Raw genomic sequence first — 5,000 nt, 5'->3', positions numbered from 1 at the left:
GGCACCCTCTACGGGCCGTGGCCTCATTCAAGTTGGACTTGGGCTCGGCGCGAGGCGTCGGGGTAGTGGACCCTCCCAAACACCACATGCCACGACAGGCGGCAGCCTGCGGGGTTCGGTGCTGGACTCTTCCCTGTTCGCTCGCCGCTACTGGGGGAATCCTTGTTAGTTTCTTTTCCTCCGCTTAGCAATATGCTTAAATTCAGCGGGTAGTCTCGCCTGCTCTGAGGTCGTTGTACGAGGTGTCGCACGCCACACCGCCAGCCGGCTGTGCACGCTACCGAGAAAGTACCGGTATGCGAACCGCCAGGCGACGGGCGCGCATCGCACGTTTAAGGAGACGCGGCCGGCCACACAGGCGACCACGACACTCCCACGTCTCCGAAGCGGGACAAACGCCGCGCGCTTCAGTATACGTAGCCGACCCTCAGCCAGACGTGGCCCGGGAACGGAATCCATGGACCGCAATGTGCGTTCGAAACGTCGATGTTCATGTGTCCTGCAGTTCACATGTCGACGCGCAATTTGCTGCGTTCTTCATCGACCCACGAGCCGAGTGATCCACCGTCCTGGGTGATCTTTTCCTTTTCAGTCTCCCACTGTCTCTTTCAAGACAGTAGCATTTGCGGGACTGAGGCGTCTGACGGCCCCTGTTCCACTATTTTTTTGTGTCCAACGGCCTCACAGCCGATGGGCGTCGTACGGCTCCACACCGGAGCGGACAGGCACTCGGGCGAACGTCATTCAAAACCGGCGCCAGGCGCCAGGTACCGCAGGCCAGCCGCTCCAGAGCTTCAGCGCTCGTACCACACAACAACAACACTTCCGCTAGTTTTGAGAGGCACGCGTGGTTCCGCACGCGGCGCACGGCCACTGCCGTACAGGTAGCGTGTTGCGCGACACGACACGCACATCGAAAGACATGCAGTCTAGTCGGTAATGATCCTTCCGCAGGTTCACCTACGGAAACCTTGTTACGACTTTTACTTCCTCTAAATGATCAAGTTTGGTCATCTTTCCGGTAGCATCGGCAACGACAGAGTCGATGCCGCGTACCAGTCCGAAGACCTCACTAAATCATTCAATCGGTAGTAGCGACGGGCGGTGTGTACAAAGGGCAGGGACGTAATCAACGCGAACTTATGACTCGCGCTTACTGGGAATTCCTTGTTCATGGGGAACAATTGCAAGCCCCAATCCCTAGCACGAAGGAGGTTCAGCGGGTTACCCCGACCTTTCGGCCTAGGAAGACACGCTGATTCCTTCAGTGTAGCGCGCGTGCGGCCCAGAACATCTAAGGGCATCACAGACCTGTTATTGCTCAATCTCGTGCGGCTAGAAGCCGCCTGTCCCTCTAAGAAGAAAAGTAATCGCTGACAGCACGAAGGATGTCACGCGACTAGTTAGCAGGCTAGAGTCTCGTTCGTTATCGGAATTAACCAGACAAATCGCTCCACCAACTAAGAACGGCCATGCACCACCACCCACCGAATCAAGAAAGAGCTATCAATCTGTCAATCCTTCCGGTGTCCGGGCCTGGTGAGGTTTCCCGTGTTGAGTCAAATTAAGCCGCAGGCTCCACTCCTGGTGGTGCCCTTCCGTCAATTCCTTTAAGTTTCAGCTTTGCAACCATACTTCCCCCGGAACCCAAAAGCTTTGGTTTCCCGGAGGCTGCCCGCCGAGTCATCGGAGGAACTGCGGCGGATCGCTGGCTGGCATCGTTTATGGTTAGAACTAGGGCGGTATCTGATCGCCTTCGAACCTCTAACTTTCGTTCTTGATTAATGAAAACATACTTGGCAAATGCTTTCGCTTCTGTTCGTCTTGCGACGATCCAAGAATTTCACCTCTAACGTCGCAATACGAATGCCCCCGCCTGTCCCTATTAATCATTACCTCGGGTTCCGAAAACCAACAAAATAGAACCGAGGTCCTATTCCATTATTCCATGCACACAGTATTCAGGCGGGCTTGCCTGCTTTAAGCACTCTAATTTGTTCAAAGTAAACGTGCCGGCCCACCGAGACACTCAACAAAGAGCACCCTGGTAGGATTTAAACGGGGTCCGCCTCGGGACGCGAAAGCACCCCTTCGGCTCGCCCCACCGGCAGGACGTCCCACGATACATGCCAGTTAAACACCGACGGGCGGTGAACCAACAGCGTGGGACACAAATCCAACTACGAGCTTTTTAACCGCAACAACTTTAATATACGCTATTGGAGCTGGAATTACCGCGGCTGCTGGCACCAGACTTGCCCTCCAATAGATACTCGTTAAAGGATTTAAAGTGTACTCATTCCGATTACGGGGCCTCGGATGAGTCCCGTATCGTTATTTTTCGTCACTACCTCCCCGTGCCGGGAGTGGGTAATCTGCGCGCCTGCTGCCTTCCTTGGATGTGGTAGCCGTTTCTCAGGCTCCCTCTCCGGAATCGAACCCTGATTCCCCGTTACCCGTTACAACCATGGTAGGCGCAGAACCTACCATCGACAGTTGATAAGGCAGACATTTGAAAGATGCGTCGCCGGTACGAGGACCGTGCGATCAGCCCAAAGTTATTCAGAGTCACCAAGGCAAACGGACCAGACAAGCCAATCCGATTGGTTTTGATCTAATAAAAGCGTCCCTTCCATCTCTGGTCGGGACTCTGTTTGCATGTATTAGCTCTAGAATTACCACAGTTATCCAAGTAACGTGGGTACGATCTAAGGAACCATAACTGATTTAATGAGCCATTCGCGGTTTCACCTTAATGCGGCTTGTACTGAGACATGCATGGCTTAATCTTTGAGACAAGCATATGACTACTGGCAGGATCAACCAGGGAGCTGCGTCAACTAGAGCTGAGCAGCCGGCCGCCCGGGAGTGTGTCCCGGGGGCCCGCGCGAACACGCAAGCGTCCGCTCAATTATTCTGCAAACAGGAGGAGGCCGAGCTCCCCTGCACGATACACCTCGAAACCCTCTCAGGTCCCGGCGGCGCGCAGCGCCGTCCTAGGTACTTGGTCGGTTTCGAGAGAGGCGCAATCGCCCGGAGTTAGGCGAGTAGACGGTTTTAGTGCGAACACCCTTGCTCCCAACTGAGCTTGCCGCTGCCGACAGAGGCCCGGGAGCGTGCTGTCGTGGCATTGCCGGCGGGAGACAACACGCGCCACCTATGGTGACCGGCAGCTCCAACGCCAGCGCCACACAAGGGCAAAGCCCCACTTGGGTGCAGAAGCGAACTCTCCCAGCACAGCGCACGCGCCAACACGTCCGCACAACTGCGATACAAACCACCTGCGAGAACCGCTGGGGCGACCGAGCAGCAGACGGCGTCGCGGCGCCGAGTGCCAGGCGGCGGCGCATCCTCAACGCACACAGTCCTCAATCAGACCAGCACACTGCAGATGTCCACCGCGCTTCGCACCGGGCTCGGCTGAACCAACTTTGGCCGCCAGGCGCCGCGTGCAGGGTGCGCCGCAGCGTAGCTGCACCGCCTGCCGGGCCCGTCGGCTGGCGCTCCTGCCACTCGGCGCCCCCCACCAGCCGCCTGTTGCGCGTGCGCCCACGCAGCGCGCGGCCAACACGCCGGGCGGCCCCCCTTCACCGGCCGGGAACAGTCCCACCAAGCCACCGCCGCGTATCGCTTCATACCCACATGGACCTAGTCACGTGTGTGGATGTGGCGGGTACCGCTGAAACAACCGGTTAATAGCTGTACCGATCGTCGCCATCACAGATTCACCTCCAGCGTGAACAACCGCTCAACAACGGATTTCCAGTTCATTTGCGTATCTTGGGCAGTAAACGTAGATGTCCACCTACATTTGCGAATTCAACAATTCTTGCATGCCAGGATGTCATGTGTCACGACACGCTACATCAGACCACATACACACTGCGACATGTGCAGAAGAGAACACGTGGAAGGTGGCCCGCGCACGTATGCGATGTCCCTTCCGCGATCCACTGTCAACCGGCATCTGCGGCATGTCCCAGATATGGAACGCGGTCCACCAGGGTAGCACTTTGTGTGAGGCAATACGACAAAGTCGGAATACACGCGTCACTACATCAGACGGCTCACGCTGACCTGACCTGACCTGACCTGACCTGACCTGACTCACCGCACCACCACCCCCAGCGACCCAGGGTGACATACAATGCGTTCGTACGTTCCTCCCACACGCCTCTACGGCGTACCACAGTGCAACCTAGCTGTTATTGGGAGACGAGACAAGTAGCATCGAGCACAACATATGGAAATTGAGATTCGACACCGTTGGGCACAGCCAGCGTACGGTCACACGTATCACACTACTTCACTCTGTACGTAACGACCGATGATCGGTACAGCGTGTGGGTTACGCGTACGACATCAGCGGACAATGGACACAGACCATACCACGACGTACACTGAGGGCGTCGACATCTGAATGCAACTGAACAGCTGCGAGGCTCATTTAACACTCAAACGCCAGACCGACCAGCTTGAGAGGACAGAGACACAAAGAGGGGGACAGAGGGGGGGGGGGCGGCGATATAGTCCTATTGCAGTACAATTGACAGTGGATAGCGGGAATATGTGGAAAGTAAGCAACACTCGCAAGACATCTACATGAGGATAACAACGACACCAGAGATTCCGAGCAGTGAACTATGTTAGGCAAAGGGACAACGTGGGTTAGGTTAAGGGACAACGTGGGTTAGGTTAAGGGACAACGTGGGTTAGGTTAAGGGACAACGTGGGTTAGGTTAAGGGACAACGTGGGTTAGGTTAAGGGACAACGTGGGTTAGGTTAAGGGACAACGTGGGTTAGGTTAAGGGACAACGTGGGTTAGGTTAAGGGACAACGTGGGTTAGGTTAAGGGACAACGTGGGTTAGGTTAAGGGACAACGTGGGTTAGGTTAAGGGACAACGTGGGTTAGGTTAAGGGACAACTTGAGTTAGGTTAAGGGACAACTTGAGTTAGGTTAAGGGACAACTTGAGTTAGGTTAAGGGACAACTTGAGTT

The 5,000-nt window shown here is 55.7% G+C and overlaps 3 non-coding genes across 3 annotated transcripts in view; all 3 read right to left on the bottom strand.

The window, feature by feature from the left end:
• LOC126317947 (large subunit ribosomal RNA) overlaps positions 1 to 233 on the bottom strand; it is a 4,222-nt gene extending 3,989 nt beyond the window's left edge. Inside the window, exon 1 of the ribosomal RNA XR_007557050.1 lies at positions 1 to 233. This exon is cut by the window's left edge and continues 3,989 nt beyond it. This is a non-coding gene — a ribosomal RNA (large subunit ribosomal RNA).
• Positions 234 to 421: 188 nt separating this feature from the next.
• LOC126317993 (5.8S ribosomal RNA) lies at positions 422 to 576 on the bottom strand. Its single transcript, XR_007557084.1, has one exon. It is a non-coding gene; the product is annotated as a 5.8S ribosomal RNA (ribosomal RNA).
• Positions 577 to 937: 361 nt separating this feature from the next.
• On the bottom strand, positions 938 to 2,830 carry LOC126317896 (small subunit ribosomal RNA). Its single transcript, XR_007557004.1, has one exon. It is a non-coding gene; the product is annotated as a small subunit ribosomal RNA (ribosomal RNA).
• Between the last annotated feature and the right edge of the window lie 2,170 nt (positions 2,831 to 5,000).

The sequence above is a fragment of the Schistocerca gregaria genome, unplaced genomic scaffold, assembly GCF_023897955.1.
Source record: "Schistocerca gregaria isolate iqSchGreg1 unplaced genomic scaffold, iqSchGreg1.2 ptg000649l, whole genome shotgun sequence".
Lineage (NCBI taxonomy): Eukaryota > Metazoa > Arthropoda > Insecta > Orthoptera > Acrididae > Schistocerca > Schistocerca gregaria.
The sequence above is the reverse complement of the archived record's forward strand: the minus strand, read 5'-3'. Positions and strand labels throughout refer to the sequence as shown.